At 28.9% G+C, this 21,587-nt stretch overlaps 1 protein-coding gene across 1 annotated transcript in view; it reads left to right on the top strand.

Moving 5' to 3' along the window:
* LOC126905432 (transmembrane protein 17B-like) overlaps positions 1–15,635 on the top strand; it is a 53,934-nt gene extending 38,299 nt beyond the window's left edge. Inside the window, exon 6 of the mRNA XM_050685111.1 lies at positions 15,540–15,635. The gene's annotated coding sequence lies outside the window, so the exon portion shown is untranslated. The remainder of the gene's footprint in view (positions 1–15,539) is intronic.
* Positions 15,636–21,587: the final 5,952 nt, after the last annotated feature.

Genomic DNA, 21,587 nt, shown 5'->3' with positions numbered 1-21,587 from the left:
TTCCGCCTGATAAAATATATTAATATAATTTACGATAATTCGTCTTAAAAATACAACTAATAAAAAACAGACATTAAAAAAAGCGAGTCGCTGTTTTACTTAAATAATTTTACAAGTTGTTGCTTATAAAGCAATTTAAAAATAATAAAACATCAAAAATCCTATCGAGTTTCTAAGAGTTTTATCGTCATTATATTTTTATTTCATTTGTTAAGTGTATTTTATTAGTATATGTTTTTTGAGTTTTCGTCGATAAATCGTTCTTATTTTTTAACATTACAATGTAATAGCAGAAGAATTTTGTATTATAGTCCACGGAGATCGTCGTACTTGTCACTCAATAAATTTCACAAACTTTTCGCCCAACGACCGAGTGTCGAAACTTTCTGTTTTTTATTTCATCTATATGTGCGATTGGTAGTCATGGCGCACGGTGTCGGGGACCAAAGGCTACTTTAGCTTATTGTCTCTAAAAAATAACCAAATGCTATACACTATATATGTGTGCGTATGATTAAATTCAGTTCGGTGTCAACTATGTGCACAGACACCGAGTGGAAAGGCGGCCAACATTGGCGTACATGTTATTATTGTACATGGCGCGCAATAAAAATAAAAAGGGCCAATATGGCAGTGTGCTGTCGCCGGCGAACAGCGGTCGTGTCGGTGAAAAACAGGCCAATTCCATTTTCGAAATTAAATCTCGTCCGCGACGATGATAAACAGCCGGCTGAGGCGTTGCATATGGCTGGCAAGACGGCCAATCTAGCCAAAGTGGACCCAACGCCAGCGAACGCACAGATTGTGCTAATATTATTATCGCATAACAATATTACGCTGTTTTATCTGAGAAAGTCATGCGATTTCCCTACAACACAACAATAGACCTCTTTAGATAATGCACAGCTCAGCTTTATATTTACTGCTCCTAAACAAACCACTCAAATATAATAGTTTTTCGGAGCGGTAGTGGTGTTTTCGTAGCATTGTTAACTAATCGCAAAATTAATTAATCAGCGCGCTAAATTGTGTTTGTTTTTCAAATTTTTCGTCAAAACATTATATTTAGACGATACCCTTGTTATCTATATGGCGTTTATATAGTTAATGGTCAAAATATTACAATCCCGTCGAATAAACTTTGATCGGTTTGTAGATAGTTTGATTAAAATTTCAAAGCAGTTCGAATTTAATCTGTTCGATTTTATATTGGCGCGCATAAAATTATCACCGAGCGTGTAAAACGTAAAAAAATACATATCGAATTAAAAATTATTCAGTGTAAACGGCGTTTTTGATAAAAAAAATTTCCATGCGTAATATAATTTAACTTGAAATGATTTTTATTTTCTATTGTTGGTCACAATAGAAATTGTGCGGATTTGCAAAATTCGTTTAAGATTCATGACTATATATCAGCACTGGATTTAGTCGGGACAATTGCTGTGCTGTAGATTTAGTCATTGTATAATCGAATAAAAATTGAGGTTTCACACGGTTCACGTACTTTTTAGGGTCTATTGCACCCCAATTTCATAAGAATGTGTGATTTGTACAGTAGATTTAAATATGTGTCGGTGTTTTGTACATAAATTTAATAAAGTGTGTGCGTACAACATTACTGTGAAGTGCCATGAAGTGTTGGACCGGCGAAAATGGTTCGTCACGATGACGACGACGTTATTATACCGAACCATCATGACTTATGTAGTCAATCCGATTCGGGTTCGGTCGTAAATCAGTATCAATTACTCCTTTTCGCCGAAAGGCGGTGGTCACCCCAACTACCATAAATCCGGATTTGTTAGGGCGGCTCGAGGGCTGTATGTGTGTTTATAAGGGAACGCTCAAATTGAATCATACGCTCTGGCTGACTGATGTTACGTTTATTCAAATGGACCTTTGTGATCACGAGCGTGCGTCAGTATCGCGGTTTATCTGACCCATCAAACATCACCTTCTATTCTCCCTCTTTGCCATCTCTCACTCTCTGTGCAGTACAAGCGATGATTGTAACAAAAAGTGCCATGAATATCTACTCCTCGTAGGCATAAACTCAGTGTAAAATATCCGGTTCACCGCATACACTGATTGCCGCCGCCGCCGTTTCTGATGTAATAATAATGCATGTTAAAAAAAGTGTGAAATGACCCTGCCGGATGTCGAATGGTCTAAGGGATTTCCAAGAGTCATGATCAAAGACGATCAGTTACTTTCAGTACATACACTACCGAGAAACTTTTTTCTTTAATACAAACGCACGTATTTTCAACATAAGCAAATAACATTTTTTACACATGTAATACTCAAATATTTTTTCGTATTTATATGTAATTTTTTTTAGCTAACATTACATAATTATACACGGGGGCGATTTTCTACTCAATATCCCCAAAAGTTATATCTAGGGCTGATCAAATTAGATTATTTCCAATGCCGCTAAATTAAATGCAACAGAAAATTCGAATAAAATGTATTTAGAGTTGCTGATGTCGTATATTTGAAAACAATTTTTTTATGTTCACGTGTAGATTTGTTTTCATTTAACACGGAACATTAGACGTAATGAAATTTAGGAAATTGTCACTCAGTATTTTGGCAAATACTCTGTGTTTGAATCACACCAATGCACACAGGTACTACAAACCGATATCAAAATTATTTCATTGTAATATGTATAAATAATATTATTTGGTATTTGGCATCAATTCAAAATAGCTATACATAATATTGTCACACGTTGGTTTTTTAGAATGTGATTTAACTAATGACTAAACCTTGTGCAAATGTCATAAAAAACCATCAACCGGAAATAACGATAGCATTTAATAATATTTAACATGTAATATTTTCATGTGTGTGCTGATACTGATCCAGAGATTGCAATAGAAAGGGTGCGATCGTGTGATTCTCTCACTGGGAAGAACTCGTTTGCAGAAGAAGTCCCAGTGCACACTTTAGACATCAATTCAATTTATTGTTGTGTAACCTCTTCAATTTTCAACACTTGATATGCTTTGTTAATTCCCTATATATGTAAATGGTTAAATAAAACAAGCACTAACAGTAGACAAAATTTTCAGTATATTTTCTACAAACATCAATCATTGTTTTGATTTATAAATAACTGATTGAATAGTTATTTTTACCGACATTTTCTAGAGTTTACTAGTTAAGAAAATGTAATAACATATTTTTTATGATTTTGAGATTTCGATGAACAGCGATTTTGAAATTTCATAAAAATGTATGAATTACAAAAAAATTATCGTTTATTTAATTACTCTATAACAGCAATAGAAGTATAACATTTTTTTACTATCGTGATAGTCAAACCTTATAAAATTTAAATTTGAATTCTTTGTTCCAATAATATGTTTCGATATATGTTCTGCATTCGCCAGATTTATAAATGTCATTAATTATATTTTTCATTGAATTGTGAATATTGCTAATAGTTGTTTGGCTTTTAGTGTCATGACCTATGAATAATACTGAATATTTTCATATAAATAATATTTCAGATTTTCAAAAAACTTCTGACGATTTGATAGCAAGGGTTCGAACAAATTTTTATCTATAAAAAAGTCTTCGATCATATACATTTTTAAACGTGTACGTGAAAGATATAATTTGGAGGAGAATGTAAATAATGTTTCACGTATAAAAATCCTGTGAATACTATTATAATCGAGCGTTAATTTTCTTATTTAAATAATATTGTAGTTTTTGAGCAGTTTTCCTGCAATTTTAAGGAAAAAAAGGAGGTATAGTACGAGAGGGATATTTAGACCTTAACTTAATCTCTGTCTTTAAGAAGGAATCACCTTAGTTTTGATGTAAATGGAATGCATCACTTTTATTTAATGATATTTCTTAACGACTCAATTGACAAGAATTTCATCAAGTCACAAATAACATTAATTTTAGTTTTCATTATTTTTAGACGTTGACAAATCCTCGCAGAAAAACCCATAAAAATAAATTGATAAAAACTGAAATATTTATCTTTGACAAATGTTCACCATTTTATTATTAGACGATATTAAGTATTTTGTAAATAACTTGAAATTCGATAAAAAACGCATATTAAGTTTTATTGAACACTTGGACAATTTATTATTCCGCTGTTTTAAAACAATTAAATGAAAGTATTGAAGAAGTATGCGACTTTTGAGAGCTAAGAGTCATTATACGATATTGACTTAACAACGCGATGGATGTGTTGTTTAAACTGACAAAGTGCAATAAAAGTTCGTTAATGTTGTCAACTAACTAAAAGTCAATAGTTTTTCTTCATTTCTAACGCAGTAACATAAAAATTAAACCATAATATCATCTGTGCTTTAAAAAGCCGCCAAATATCATAAAACGATAAATCCAAAAACAATGTTCTTGACGATAACTACACAGCGACAATGAAAATTGATCGCTGAGCGTGTGGACGTCACAGCCGTTCTTCCGACGACATTTACATTCAAAGTCCGCTCGACGGACCATAAAATAAATATGAAAATCTGCTCATTGTCTTTAGCTCCGGCAAGATCGTCGTATCAAAACCGGAAGCTCATTTATTATCCGCTGGTTATTATTAATACCGACCGACCGGATAAAGGCCCTTGCTCTGAATGCGCTTGTGTGTGTGTGTGTGTGTGTAAACGGGACAAACTGTTATTATTGCTTTATATGGACCAATAAAAGTTGCGGTGGCGATATCGTCACCGTTGTGTCTGTGTGTAATCGGTTTACAACACACGGGGATTATAAGGGTCGGTCGGCAGACGGGCGCCTGGCCATCATATTGTCGCCGTTCTCATGGAGTTCCTTCTGTTCGCAGTGCCGCCGGGTCGACGGGCTCGATCACCACATTTTATGCTCTCCGAAATGGCGCGCTGTTTGTTTAGACATTATTACTGTAGTAGTTATTATTGCACATGTACAAGTGTGTCGTGTAAATCTCTCGATTATTGTTGTTGGCGTTGAAATTACTTCGGTGGCGAGTACCGAATTCCTTATGAGTCGGGCACGCGGAGTTTATGTGGATCCTCGTGATAGATGTCCTCGAAACGGTTTTTGTTTTAGCGTTTATTTGGGTTTTAGGTGCCCTCGAAACTGTGTTTGTTATTATTATTTTTTTTTTGATAACAGTTCACCGATTTGTTTGGAACAGAAACCGTACACCCGACCGTTGCGTTTTATCTCCATAAGCACGCTGTAAACATTTTTTGTGTCAAACCGATAAATCTGTTCGATTATTTTATCCTATTAATAGCACTTTAAACTCGGCAGAGCCGTAAAAACAAACGTATTAATAAATTAATGTTGTTAGATTGTAAAGCTGTACACACGAGGGCGGTTAAAACTCTCCCACGAACCTAATTTTGTATGTTTAAAATAATTGTTTACTCCGTGGATTTGTCATTGGTCGTTTAAAATTCATAAAGGAAGCATGCAGTGCTTGTCTACATTTTAAAATATTGGAGAATTTCACCTTTTCACACGAGATTTATGTATAATGAAATGGGTAATTACGAGTAGGAAACACAAGTTAGTCGTCCCGAATCGTATTCAAATGCTAATTGGTGTCCATTTGCCACATTTAATATCAGCATTGTTGTTTTACATATAAACAACTTGATTTTTCAAGAAAATTTTAAACAAGCTGTCCAATCAACGAACTGCCACAGCCATACTATTTCAATCGTTTGCGACATAGCGAATTAAATAGTATAACAGTACAATAGATGTACAAGTGAATAAAATTAACATATACGACGCAGTAATAATAAATAAATTAGTTCAATAAATTATAATAGTAGTAAATGTTGACACAAAAATAAAACAGTGATAATGATTATTAAAAATGAATATATTTATCCAGTTTATTGGTGTAAATGGTAATTTATTAGGTACAACATGTTTTTAAAAACTATTAGGCAAAGTTTAACAAACCACAGTAGAACCAAGGGACTTGAAAAAAATTAAATCAAATTTTAAGTTGAGCATCAAACCAAGTATATTTATCCCACTTGTTGATACATAGTTAAGTATGGTACACCTGGAGAGTAAAAGGTTATTTTATCTGTGGATTTCTAGGTCCTATTCAGTATTATTCATTTACCATCGTATGATTGGGTCCCATACGAGTCCTTGAATATTTCTATGGTCTAACACAGTGTTATAATAGTTGGTTTCTACTATTATGGCTATTTATAAATAAACCAATAATGAATGTGAATATTAATTTTAATTTATTAATAAATGTTCAAATGGATTTAAAAATAAATACATATGGATGATAAATTATAACTGTCATAATGTGTGGAATTTTTAAAAAAAAAAATTTTTTTATACATAAAAATGTATATTAAATTATAATAAATATATATTTATACTTTGTAAATTATTTCTATTATTTTTGAATAACACAATCATTGGTTCTGCAGTTATTTTATAAACTTTATAGTTTCATTTTGTGTATTTGTTTATCTTAACATTGTATCTTTTCCATTTGACCATTTTTGCATCGATGTCTATGAAATTGAATTAATTGATAAATATAGATAACCCGAATTTACAAATAATACCATTCATTTTTAATGAAAAATTATTTTAGTTTCGACGCGCAGCTGAGAAGGTATTGGTTTTACTATGATGTGTTTTTTTTTTTGTGTCTGTTACCACTTTTTCTCAGCTCTCACTGGACCGATTTTTTTCAACAATACGTCAAAAGATCACAAATCATATCTAGTCGAAGACATTACCCTCAAAAATTGCCATAACTTTTTTAAAAATGACCAAATCAATATAACTTTTTTTTATATAGATGCATGATATCGTTATTTTTCATTTGGTATATTTTTTTTATTAATCTGACTATTTACCTGCCTATGGGGGGGGGGGGTTTTAAAATGACAACTTTTTCACAAAAAATTAATATTTTCAACTTGACTTTTGAAAGTGTTCCGGAAAGTCTGACACTTTTATACATATCTTAAATTAAAGCTAATGTAATGTACTTTATTATGGAAAAAAAAATTTCGGACTTTATTTTGTCTTCACGGGGAAAATGGCAACCAAATGCTATTTTTGTGTGAAAATTCTCGATTTTGTATTCTACATTTTTAACTTTATAATGCTATAACTTTTTGAAAAATGTATGGATCAACACAATTTTTGTTATGAGAAATAATATTTTTTAATAATCCCTTTTTCATTCGACATACTTTATTTTAATCAGGATATTAATAAGGAACTAGCAGATCATGTAGCTTTTGAAATAATTCACCAATTTTTTAAAATTAAACACTATATAAAGATTTGCATCGAAGCGTTTTTTTTTTATAGTGATTTTGATCACTGTCAGATATCATTATACTTGATCCAACTATGCTACGTCACCACTGTGCCGCGACCCCCTCGTGATGGGTTTTTTTCATTATATGTAAAATTCTTTAGAATTATAATTTATGTAAAATAATAAATGAGGAATTTTCAGAAATACTTCTTAAATATTTCTTGTAGAAGGGTAATTAGATTTCCCAAAAATATATTGTTATTAAAGATGTGCTTAGAGATTAGAATAATTGATGTAATTGAAATTTTTACGCTAATCGATTTTGTAATTTTTTAAATCATTTAAAATAAATTTCTAAAAAAATTTTAATTTGACGCATAATAAACCAAAAATATGGTATATGACTACATGTATATTTATAGTACTTGTAAATTTGCATAGTTTTAATATCATGTGGGATATTAACTAAATATTTACGATACCTCAATTGTAAGTTTCGAGAAAAATAACTATCGAAAATTATTTCATGCTTATAAATATAGTGAGAAACTAACTGAAAGGACTATAATCACCAGTGCTTGTGTTTTGGTGTAATCTGTGTATTAACAATACAGATAATATGTACAAATATTTTGCCGTAATCATACCCTTAGTGTTTTTTTGTAACATACAAATTACCAGTGGAGATAGAGAAAAATTGAAGAATGAGTGTTTAGAATTATTAAATGTTAATAAGCTTTTTACTCCGAAGCCATTTGTTTTTTATAAGGCGTTACTGAAAGCGAATGAAACATTATTTCAAAAATTCATCGATTTAAATTACGCAGAAATTAAATGTAGTTATATTCTAGGAGCAAAAATTTATATGCGGTTGATGGAAGACTTTTTTATAGATAAAAATTTGTTCGAACCTTTGCTATCAAATCGTCAGAAGTTTTTTGAAAATCTGAAATTTACAAGAGAAGCTACTCTTATAATTCAATCTATGCATTACTACGATAAACTTAAAAATACAGATATTAAAGATGTCTTATGGTTGTTTTATATGTACACGATGAGGGTATCGAACTATGTCTATTCAGTATTATTCAAAGGTCATGACACTAAAAGCCAAACAACTATTAGCAATATTCACAATTCAATGAAAAATATAATTAATGACATTTATAATTCTGACGAATGCAAAACAGCTATCGAAACTTATTATTGGAACAAAGAATTCAAATTTAACTTGAGCGAACGATGCGATGTGTTAGCCGCAAAAAAGGTAGTAATATTAAGTTCCTTACTTTCTAACGCAGACATGAAAAAAGATAAAGAAGGTTACGAGGAAGTAAACTTTTTGTTTGAGAATTTAACATTCCAAAATGCAATATTAGATAACGATCTTCTTGACACACTCAACCAAGATTTAAAAGTGCAGATCAAATGGGAAAAGACAATAAAAGACATTAAAGATCAACTTTGCCTTGTAAAATGTTCAAATGAAATTACATTGAGTCATCAAATACTGTTGTTAACAAAAACTCAGAATTTTACTATTGAGATATTAAAAGTATTCTTTATACGTTTGATATTGGAGTACTATGAGCTATTGAAAAAATCTAGTATCTTATTTAAAAAAAATGTTATAAATTCAAATCCATTTATGTTCCATAACGATATATCAAAGTACCTATCTAATTTTATGGATTATTTAGATTTGAATGAAGATGAAGATTTAATATTAGTTCAAAAAATTGTTACAGCTTCATTTTACAGTTACCTGAAAAACAATTATGTCTCCTCAATAAAAAAAATTTTGCAAAATATTTCATCTAAATTAAATAATATCAATTTAAGCAATACTTCAATAGAAAACGTAGATAAAAATATTAAGAGGAACCATTTGATTGATGCAGCTGATAAAATAAAAAAATTTTTATTAAATCTCACAACGAGACTCGAAGGAATCAATTTTAAAGTAATACGATCATTTATGCATGTAATTGACGTAGAATATTTTAAGTTGTTATCAGACAGTGAAAATTAAAAATCATTTTAAACGTGTTTCTTTAAATGAATATTTAGTTACTAAATGAATTGTGTGATAAGAATATATTTGTAAACAATTTGCATAAAACTTATAAAAATTAATTATTATAAAATATACGCATCAACTATAAATATATATATATAAATAAATAAAATTAATTTATAATTTTTTTTACCTTTAGAAATTTTCTTAAAGTTAAGCAATATTTTTTTTGTATAGGTTTTCTCGTCCTTTTTAGCACGTTGTAGCTTTTAAGAGAGAACCGAAAATCAAAGAATTACTTCATCAATTTTTAGCTAAAGATTTCAAAGTAATGGCTTTAGTTGCATTAAGAATTCATACAAATATAAATGAATAATTTTTTTTAAGTAACGCCTTCCAAAAAAAAAAAAAAATAATAATAATACGGTTTGTTTTATTGCATTTTATAATTTTTAATAAATGTTGAACACTAAATAAAGTCCCAGTCTTGATATTATTTTAGTTAAATAAAATTTCATTTCGGTGATAAATTTAGGTAAGTAACCATGTTATTATTTAATTAAAAGATATCTTTTTAAACTATAAATAAGAAACAATTATAATTTATTTAATGAGAATAAAATTGAATAGTTTTTTAATTACTCAGGAGACAACTTGATCAACATCAGATCAGTTTGGTGACATAGAAAAATTTAAGTTGGACATTATTGTTCATTTGGGGTGAATATTGGTCGGTAGGCTTTTAAATAAATGATTGGTCTTTTGGGACCGTTCAAACTATGATCAGACATGCGGTTATTTCTCGAAAAATACTATTTTTGCTGCGTTACATTACGCGTCACTTTTATAGCTCTTCAGGGATGATTTTAGTTTAAAAAGTTGTAATATTTACTTTCACCAGGGGACTATCAGATTGTTTTGTGTAATAGTATGTTAAATAAAAAATCACTGCAAACTGATACTAACCTTCATTGATTTTTACGGAAAACCGTATGGGCAGGACGGCATGTACCCTAAAAGCATTTTTTACGACTTCCAAAGAAATTTGGACCAATAAAGGTCTGGTACAATATATAAAAGTATATTTCACGAAGTTCAGGTTTTTTTTTAAAGGTGGGTGCGGCCACATTTATGAAAAATGTTTACAATTTTTTCGAAAATGTATCTTAAACATGTAATTATTTTCACCAGCAGAGGTTTCAATCCTGATTTTACTTCTGACAAGCTCAAATGCTAGTAATTTTTTGATGAAAATTTAACTAGCGCATTTGTGCCTCTATTAACAATTTGCAAAATAAAAAAACCTAGCACAGGCGGGTCACGTCACAGTGTTGACATGGCACAGTTGGGTCAAGTATAATGAAATCTAACAGTTAATAAAATTACTATCATAAAAAACCTTTCGATGCAAATCTGTAGATAGCGTTTAATTTAAAAAAATTGGTGGATTATTTCAAAAGCTAAATGATCTCCTATTTTCTTATTTATATCTTGATTACAAGTTTTATGAATTATAAGTGTAATATATAAAGAGAAATGGTTTTATTTAAAAAAAAAGTATGCCGAATAATAGAAGTTTGTAAATAGTATTTATCATAAAAAAATTGTATTGATCCATATATTATTCAAAAAATTATAGCATTATAAAATTAAAAATATAAAAAAGAATTTTTTACAAAAATCTTATTTTTTTAAAAACTGATGTTAGTTTTCACCATGAAAACAAACTAAAGTCTGAAATTTTTCTTATTCATATTAAAATTTATTACATAAGCTTTAATTAAAAATATATATAAAAGTGTCATCATAGTGATACTAATACCTTCTCAGCTTCGCATCGAAGCTAAAATTCATTTTAGGATTTCAAAAGACGTGGCGCAGCCAGTTTAATAGTCAATATTTAAGACCTTAGACGATATTTGGCGATAAATATCAATATCTAATACTAGTAATTTATACAGACTAATGTGTATTAGTATAATATTTTTTCACGACTAGTTAATTTGTCAAGATTGCTCAGAAAATATTTCATAACTAGCTTTAGAATACAATAAATATATAAATGAATTAGGAAAAACTTCTGCTATTTATACAAGATTCTTTTGTACGGAGAAAATACGTGTATATTAGGAAAAATGATATTACTCGAATAGTTTGTTAAATGCGAAACGACAGTTTTGATTTTAGTTATAAAATTTTTTCAAAAGAACAGCTATTAAATGTTGATTTTTAGCTTCGATGCGAAGCTGAGAAGGTAATAGTTTTACTATGATGTGGTATTTTTTGTGTCTGTTACCACTTATTCTCAGCTCTCATTGATCCGATTTCTTTCTAAACTACGTCAAAAGATTACAATTGGTATCTAGTCGAAGTCATTACCCTCAAAAATTGAAAAAATTTCCCTCGTTCCCCGTAAATGGGGGACACCTCCCAAAAAATTACAAATGTAAAAATTGCTAATTTACGAAATTTTTTCAATTTTTTTTACTTAAAACTTTCATAACTTTCTTAAAAATGAAAAAATCAATATAATTTTTTTTTTCATAGATGCTTGATAACTTTACCTATCATTTGATATATTTTATTTAAAATTTAACCCTTTATCTGCCCACAGGTGGGGATTTAAAATGACAACTTTTTCACAAAAAATTAATATTTTCAACTTGACTTTTGAAAGTGTTCCGGAAAGTCTGACACTTTTATACATATCTTAAATTAAAGCTAATGTAATGTACTTTATTATGAAAATAAAGAATTTCGGACTTTATTTTGTTTTCACAGTGAAAATGGCTACCAAAGGCTATTTTTGTGTGAAAATTCTTGATTCTTATTATTAAATTGATTAAGTATATATCCAAGCAAGCCACGTCATCACTGTGCCGCGACCTCCCTGTGCTGGGTTTTTTAATCATAACTTTTGTCCGTGAGTTTGTCTTTGCTTTCACAATTATAATTATTCGAATCGTTTACTTAAGATAGAAATAACCGACTCTGCGTATATGGAGACTTTCATTTAAAATTATATGAATTGTCATGAGACATCTGCCCTCACATATATTTGCTATAATGATAACGTTTATGTCTGACTCTAAGGATACCATAGATCAGTATAGCAACCAATTAGATTAAATTAAAGAGGAGTAGATTGTCAAATGACTTTCAACAACAAAGGGCGGCTGCGGCGTAGTCCTATTGGGTACGCGTGTCAGTCACGTGCCAACAACAGCGATTTGTCAAATCTCGATCGGTTTCCCGTCACGGTAAGTGTAGCGCCGATGGTATTTAGTGATTCCGACACGGAAGCGTTAGGACGCCTTTTTAAGGGATCGCAACATTGTTCCCTCCCCTAAGATTTCAACCGTAAGTGATAAAATTAAATATCCAACAGTACAATTTTGTTACTTTTCACTAATATCAAATGTTTTAGCGCTTTTGTAAATACTTCTAAATTGTCAAACAAAATAGTTATAAAATGTGGTCGAATCTTTATTTTTTAATAACAATATTCTATAAGAAAATGAATATTTAGTACTTCGATTACATTTTATAAAATATACATTTTTAGAGGTAATTATTACGAAATATTACCAAGAGGTAATATTAAAACAAGGTAATTATTCAATTAATAAGAATATTAATATTGTTCAACATATTAGTGTCGTCGTTCGTGTTATCCAATTATCGTTGGTTGCATTTATTTGATAGTATATTTTTAATTAACGTTTATTTTTTATTCACCGAGTTTCATAGTTTAATTTAAGAACACACGTGGTTTTAATGATGCAAATTGTGGTATTATTATCATCTTTCATCATCATATCGGCTGATAATTATTAGTGTAATATCGAATCAGTGAGAGAAAAACCAAGAGGGGTTTTAATTAAAACCCATTGGAGCAGCAAGTTTTGTAAATATTAAAGTAGCGTGTAATCCGTTTGTCGAACTTGTTCGGAATATTAATAATTACTATTTCGTTTAACGCTTTAGATATTAATGTTATCAAAAACATCACGATTGTACCGGTTTTGGAAGAACATAAACAAAATTGTTTTTTATAGCAGTTGGTATATTAAGGCGTGGTGATAAAATTCACCAACGTTCCAAAAAAGTTTTATGATTTAACGAACCGAAAATTTGGATATTACAGAAAACACAAAATTTACTCCAGTCTTTTTATTTATTCTATATGATGTATTTTACATTAGTTTGTGCTTAAATTATTTAATTTTTCATTTACACTGTTAACTTTTTATTGAATGATATAGTGAAATAATTGCGAACACTTTTTTTGTTCTTAAACACAAGTAATGAAATATTAAATGATTAATCGCTAAGTTATATTATTCTTGTTTATAAAATAATGATTTCTTTTATACAGTTTATAAAAGTTTCTAATTTTTATTACGAGGTATTTAGTGTTCTTATAAAATATTTGTTTTTTTATGTGTTTTCATTGATAAACATGTATTATTCGTCTAAAAATGATCATTTTATTTCATTAACTTACTAATGCTATATGAATAATTATATGATTTTGTAAAATTTTACGCGATTCTTCCTATTTTATTGTTTACATAGAGAAAGACAAAAAATTGGTTTAGTTTTTTCATAAACATTTAATGGAAATTTTTAACCAATCAAAAAATTGATGATAATTTCCAGTTTTATAAATTATGACAGACAAAAATAATCATTGTGTGTAAATGAAAAAACACAGCACAGTGGGGTCACGACACAGTGGGGACTTGGCATAGTTGGATCCAGTATAGATTTAATCTGACAGTGATTAAAATCAATATCATAAAAAACGCTTCCATGCAAATCTGTAGATAGTGCTTAGTTTTTAAAAATTAATGGATTTTTCCAAAAGCAACATGATCTATTATTTCCTTATTTATATTCGGATTTCAAATCTGCAATTAGAGTTTCGCATATGACCTAGAAAGAAGTATATAAATAGTATTTATCATAAAAAAATTGTATTGATCCATACATTTTTCAAAAAGTTAAAAAAAATCGGTTCTGTAAGAGTTGAAAAAAGTGGTAAAAGACACAAAAAAGAAAAACGCATCATAGTAAAATTAATACCTTCTCGGCTTCGCATCGAAGCAAAAATCAAAACAAATTTATATATACACAAAAAAAAAACATAGTTTGACAATATTCTACAACTTGTATAAAAATTTTGAAACTTTTAAAATCCTATGATTTTGTATAGAGTGTACAGTAAGTAAGGTAACGAGTTTCTATTGTTTGTAACAATTTACTTGTTTCACTACTTACTGAACACTCTGTATCTTTTGTTTCTTCTTTTTCCTCTTCTTAATCCCATCTACTTGGAGTCGGTCACCCTTATCCCAAACTTCCACTTGACACAATCACCCATATCATCTACGCTCACATTAGCCGTCCTCATATCGCATTCAATTACATCCTTCTATCTTGTTTATGGTCTTCCTCTACTTATTCTTCCTTAAACATTCATTTCTATAACTATTCTTACAGCCTCCGATTCCTCTCTCCTCATATCATGACCAAACCATCTAAGTCAATTTTCTCTCATCTTATCTACGATTGACACCTGTACTACCTCTTATATTGAACACTCTGTATAATAATAATAACGCTTAATCGTTGCTTCATCATTTTATTTGATAACAAAAAATTAGTGTTTATTTTTTATTCCTTTACTATTATTTAAAATATTTGACAGACATAAACTAATGTTTTATATAATACGCTGAAAAAAAAGTCGAAAATCCAAGCAAGTCGTCAAATTTTTGTGTTTGTCTTAAAAAAACCCACGTATTTAATGTTATGCGGGAGAGTGGGTCAAATACTTGTTCTTAAAATTTTTATTAGATCTCACAAAAAAAGATTTACCGTAAAAACTTCAAATTTGATACAAATATTATTTGATATATTGAGATAAATTGGTATAAAGCTCATTAACTATTTTTAATTAATTATTTTAAAATTGATTAATTCTTTAGAAAAATAAGTTCAATTCATCACTTTGCTATAAGTATAGGTCCTAATGAAATTTTCTAACCTCTCTAAAAAATCATTAGTCATTTTAAAGTTATTTTTAGTGATTGGCCATCAAAAATAATTAATATTTTGATTCTATTTGGACACTTTAAAGAGCATAGCAAGATAAAAAATTTAAAAAGCCATAGAAATGCTCAACATTTAAAGTAGCCATAAAAATGTTAAATTTTATAGAAGCCGTAGAAATGCTGAACTTTAAAGAAGCTATAGAAATGCTGAACTTTTAATGAAGCCATAAAAATGTTAAATTTTAAAGAAGCCATAGAAATGCTGAACTTTAAAGAAGTCATAGAAATGTTCAAAATTTAAAGTAGCCATAAAAATGTTAAATTTTAAAGAAGCCGTAGAAATGCTGAACTTTAAAGAAGCTATAGAAATGCTGAAATTTTAATGAAGCCATAAAAATGTTAAATTTTAAAGAAGCCATAAAAATATACAAATGTAAGAAATATTCAAATTTAAAGAAGCCATAGAAATGACCCTATTTTAATTAATGAAATAATCAATTTAACTAACATTATATTCAATCAAAAGTATTTACAATAAAATAATCAAATTCTTAAATATAATGATATAATTCCAGAAGTATACATGCAAAACTTTAAAATTAAATTTAACACATGTATTACTTCATACTCTACATATGTTGATGATGTAAAATGTATTTATTTTATTTAGTGTTAACATTAGACAAACTGATATTATGCTATCTAATCTAAACAAAATATACAATTTACGTCATATTATTGAAATTAATTATTGAGATTGGGCCATTTCCCTTAATTGACATTTACTTATCTTTTTAAAAAATTATTAATTAAAATGTTCATTAAATTTAAGTTGATTTTTTTGTATATATTTGCTGCATATTAAAACACCACAAACTACATATTGTGAAGTGTTAAAAATAAAACACGTTTTATTGCTGTAAATCATGAGCCCCGCTTATGGCAAGCAAATACATCAGCTCACAAGTCGTTTCTTTTAAATGAGATAGTTTGTACAAATAAAGAAAACCGATAGTTAAGTGTTAGTTATGTATGTATGATTTTAATAACGTGTGAAACTCATTGTAAATGTTAAATTGTTTTTATCCGGTCGCCAGGCTGAAATAATAAGTATTTATTTCGCACTCGAGTTATCCATATTATGACCGTCATCATGTACTGCGCTATTCTGTTTGTTTGTGTTATTAAACGGTTAATCCTTTGGCGTGCGGTCGTCCCCCATGATGTTGTTCACGCTAATTTCGACCCCAGCGCACAGTATTTTTGACATCTTCTACAAACCCTTCGCCAAGTTTATTGTGTATGATAAATATTTTTACGGCACAAAAAAATGCACACACTAACCCCAATAATATCGGCCTGATATTCCCATGTATATCGTCGTTACCAATATAAAAACACTACACCGAGTCAACTCCCAAACCGAGACGGATTAGAACCGTTGTCGCTCTGGAACAAATCGCCGTGCACAGTTTTATTGTTTCCTTTTGGCCGGCAATAACTATTGTGGGAAAGTGTAACTTCTGTCTCAGTTCGCCACACTTTCGTTAACCCGTACGACTACTATGCATGCAAACACCATTATGATACTGTTTCAATTTTTTAATGGAATATGTTTGCACAATTCGCACGACATACAACTATCGCCTCCGCATAATTATTTACACTAGCGCATTTGATTTCGAAAATCTTTTTAACGCGACCAACCGCTGTTGTTTCGTATTTATGATATCAAATTTTAATGTAACTGTTCTCGAGTTAATAGAAATTTTAACTTATATTTAATATTTAAGACGGCCAAAGAGCAAATCAGAATTCGTCATACGCTTAGTGTACCGTATAGAGACTCTATGACTTACCGAAACGTTTTATAGTTATACCTTAATATGAGAACAAGTATATTTTTCTGTAGTATAACCAAAACCTTACTGCTCTTCTGCCGTTTTGAATAAATACATTTTAATACGATTTAAGTTTACCGACTCTCATAAACTTAAAGACTCTTAAAACTGAACTTTGCAGTCATTCCGGAATAAGCGCGTACGGCTGATTAATTGTGCACGTTTGATTAATCGCCCAAAATGTAAAATTTATTCATAATAAACCGCATACAACATTAAGACAGTGAAAATAAGAGTGTTGTGAATAAACTTCTAGATAACAATAATAATATGGACGAATTCGAAGCGTGTTTCGTAATACTAATGCGATTTCTGCTTCGATATTATTATAATTAGTTCAAAGATATCTTGCGACCTCTCACTTCAGTGCAATTTGTCATTGCCGCCGTTAAAAGAGGAATTATACTGCCGTGTACCTACCGAATATTACTCGTATAAATTGTTTACGGTGGTATCGGATTCGCGGTTACTGTCGTAAAATGAAAGGCAGTAAAACTTCGACGTCGACCACCCCATTTTCACGAGACACATTTTCTACACACCGCGAATGGCCCTCTTTTGCCCCTCAAGATTGCCGTCTTTTAAGAGCGCTTGCCGCACCGTCAGATAAACTAACAGGAACAAGTCTCTTACACGGTCCTATAAACTGTCTCCGACGTTATCTCCCGACCAATTAAGACCGACGTGTTTTGTTTATGCAAATTTCGTGTCGTCCGTCTTCATACACTAATTGTTGAAGAACGAAATATCTGTTGCCGTGTGCACATCATCTCCAACACTTGCCGTCCGCACAATACGACAAATCTGCACGTGAGTTCGTTTAGTGTTTTAATGTGTCATACCACAATAATAATGTCGTTATAAATTCCACCCCGTCGTTTTTCGTAATCAGATTTGTAGGTAAATCCGACCAATGTTGAATTTTTATTCGAAATTGATTATTCACGACTTTATTTATACACAAATACGACCATATAATTCTTCGTCTGCCCGCAATTTTTATTCGCCTGTTATCATATTTTCAGGTAAATAAATGCAAGGAAGTACTTTTCGTAAATTGCAAATGTTGTTCAACATTATAATGTAATTTCACAGACAAATATATTTTAATTTTTAAAAGGGCAATGTCAAAAAATTAACTTTTTCTATTTTAATATAACTATTGTGAAACAGAAAATATTATTTCTGATTTTGACCATGAAATAACTATGTTTATGATTTTATATTTAAATGTCATCTTAAATGATAGATATAAAAAATTTACAAATCTTAATATAATTGAAATATTGTAGATGTATTCTGAAATATTTGAGGAACAACAATTTAAGACCTAACTATTTCTTATCCTTTAATATTAAGTATATTTAATAAATACTGAATATTTTAATAGTATCATTTATACATAAGAACATTTTTACTGAACGATAGTAATTTCTTACACTCGATTTCTGTTGAAATTAAAAAAAATTGAAATTATTTATATATTATGTAATATATATTTGCTTATTTATAAATTATTAAATATTTTTAGGAACCAGCTATGTAATAGTGTTTATTTTTCTCTATGAATTATAAATTTATATTATTAGCCAAGTAATTTATTAAAAAATGACTGGTGGTCACATGTATATGTAATGTTTTATTATTGTCATGCAATGATTTTAATGATAAATTTTAATAAAAAAAAAAAAAGAGCATGATGGAAAGGCAGTACAATTTAATCTAAATTCAATTGAAACTTAAATTTTTGATCATATTTGTTATCACACGTGTCAGTACTATGTTTCAATGGCGGCGGGTTATGATTATGTTTATCATTAAGAATTTCGTAATTGTGCCACCTAGTCAAAGAACATCAGATGAAAAATAAAATAAAATTTTCTAAACAGTAAACTTTTGAAATTATGATTCAAAATATTTGACCGATAAGATAATTTCTTGATATTATTATTTTCTAATATTTATGTAGTATTATATTTTGCCAATTAACAAAATTGATACTAATACGTGGTATATAAAACAAGCATAATACAATAATAATAAAAAGGCGAGAAGAAGGTATTATATAATAAATAATTGTGTTTTAAATAAAACGAAACAAAGATTAACTCTTTAGATTAAAAGTCCTGAATTATAATAAATAAAATAGTTGGTCACGTGCTACGCTAATTTTCTCTTTAACGCATTTTTTACCGCAATTGTACTAAGATTGTAACGTTGTGTTTATACGAGTACTGCATTTTAATATTCTTTTAAATTGTATTTTAACGAAATTCACAACGAAAAATTACAAAGTTGAAACTTATCTAGAATAATAAAATTAATTTCTTAATAAGTCCTGTCTCGACATTGGGTGGAATAATAAAACTCAAATTCTCTTTATATTTTTAATTAAGATTTACTACTAACCAGATACCAAAACAAATAATTTGAATTCTAGCAACACAACAAAATATAATTTCTATGCCGTACATTATTATACAGGGTCATCGATTAAGGATAAGACACTTATTTGCTCAGAATCTATTAAGAATTTAATGATATGTAGTAAAATAATTTTATTTCATCCCTGAAGCGATGAAAAAAAATTATTATTAATTACATATCATTTTAGAGTTTTTAAACAAATAATTTTATATTATTTGATAATATTGAACTTTCCTTTTTAATCAATTACTCTATATAGAAACAAAACTGTATAATATTCACCACAATAACTTGAAATTTGGTAGAAATACTACTTGACATATTGAGACCAATTGGTAAAAAGCTATTTAATTAATATTTAATATTTTAAGAATTATTAATTAATTAGAAAAAAAGTCAAAATCGTCATCTTAGATTTTTTTAATGGCTCAAGCTGATGACATACCTTGACCTTATGTAGGTAAGCATTTACTTTCTACTCCATTTAGATATTTTGGATGTATTATAGACATTTTTATTGGTTTTCTGATTAACTATAGAAAAACAATGAGTGTACAAATATTTAAAAGGGGAAATCGACCTAAACCACTCCAAGGTTGTGCTCCTGGATATTTTTTAAGTTTATGATTAACTGAGCTAGTTTAACTAATTTTAAGCAAATTATACTATAAACAGATATGTCATATGGTAATAAAAAAAACAACATTCCCCAATTTATTTAATTAAATTAGATTACCCTAATTTGAAAAATACTTAAAATTTCAAATACTTTTTATTTGTAATATTCTCTTTAGCTATTGCAATAGAAAAATTTGAATGTATTTATTTATTTAAGCTCAAGTTAAAACCTTTATCGTAAAATAACAATATTTAACGTTTTTGGAAAAAAATACAAGTACGGTTAAAAACAAACATACGCATGTATTTAAATTACTTTCGAAAAATTTATCAATATATTTTAAAAACGTTACTGCATTTTTTTAAATCTAAGATCATCTTGTTTCAAATGTCAACATGCCCCGCTCTTCCACATCATAATACTTATTTTTTAACTGACATTACATTTAATTACTTATATATCAACAATTAAAATAATTTTATATTTTTTATAGTTTTATTATTCTAAATTCTTCTTCTTTTTCCTCGCCTTAATCCCAACAACTTGGGGTCGGCCAAATTTTATTATTCTAAATTATGTTACAAAATAAAAAAATATTCTAACTATGGTCATCAATCAAATAAAACTCTAGGCAATAGTTTCAATCATAATGAATTGACAAAATCGATTTAAGATTAGCTATTTATACTTCGTTGTTTATAATCTACTACTTTACTAAATCAAATTTAATTAATTAATGTGCTTGTTAAAAAGTAAATACTATTAAACTCATATCAAGTCATTGTATGATGTATTATCAATTGTTGTAGATAAAATTTTTATACTCTTGTTCAATGTAGTGTTGTGCAAAAAGTTTATTTACCTTTTTGATAATTTACCATCTTCGTACTCAAATTTTACGCTTACATTGCGTTGTATTTTGTATAACATAAATAAGGAACTGAATTCCGTATTCGCCAATAAACTATAGTTTACATAAAAAGATTTGTGTTAAAGGTTTATAAGAATACTTTATTTACATAATCGTTTTTGAAGAATGCCAAATAGGTGAATTGCAAAGTAGAGTATATGCGAATATTGTACTTACATTATGGCAGCTTGCCTTGTTCAACTTTAATAACAATACAGGGTTTTTTCTTTTTACACAATTCACAATGTTAAATTATTTTGTAAGATATTGTTACATCATTCATGATACTATTTGCAAAGTAATAATCAAATTTAACAGATTATTCAATTTATTTTGATAATAAGTTTAAGAAAAATT

This window comes from Daktulosphaira vitifoliae, unplaced genomic scaffold (genome assembly GCF_025091365.1).
Source record: "Daktulosphaira vitifoliae isolate Bord-2020 unplaced genomic scaffold, ASM2509136v1 Scaffold_4, whole genome shotgun sequence".
In the NCBI taxonomy this organism is placed as follows: domain Eukaryota; kingdom Metazoa; phylum Arthropoda; class Insecta; order Hemiptera; family Phylloxeridae; genus Daktulosphaira; species Daktulosphaira vitifoliae.
This window is presented reverse-complemented; position numbering and strand designations above follow the sequence as displayed.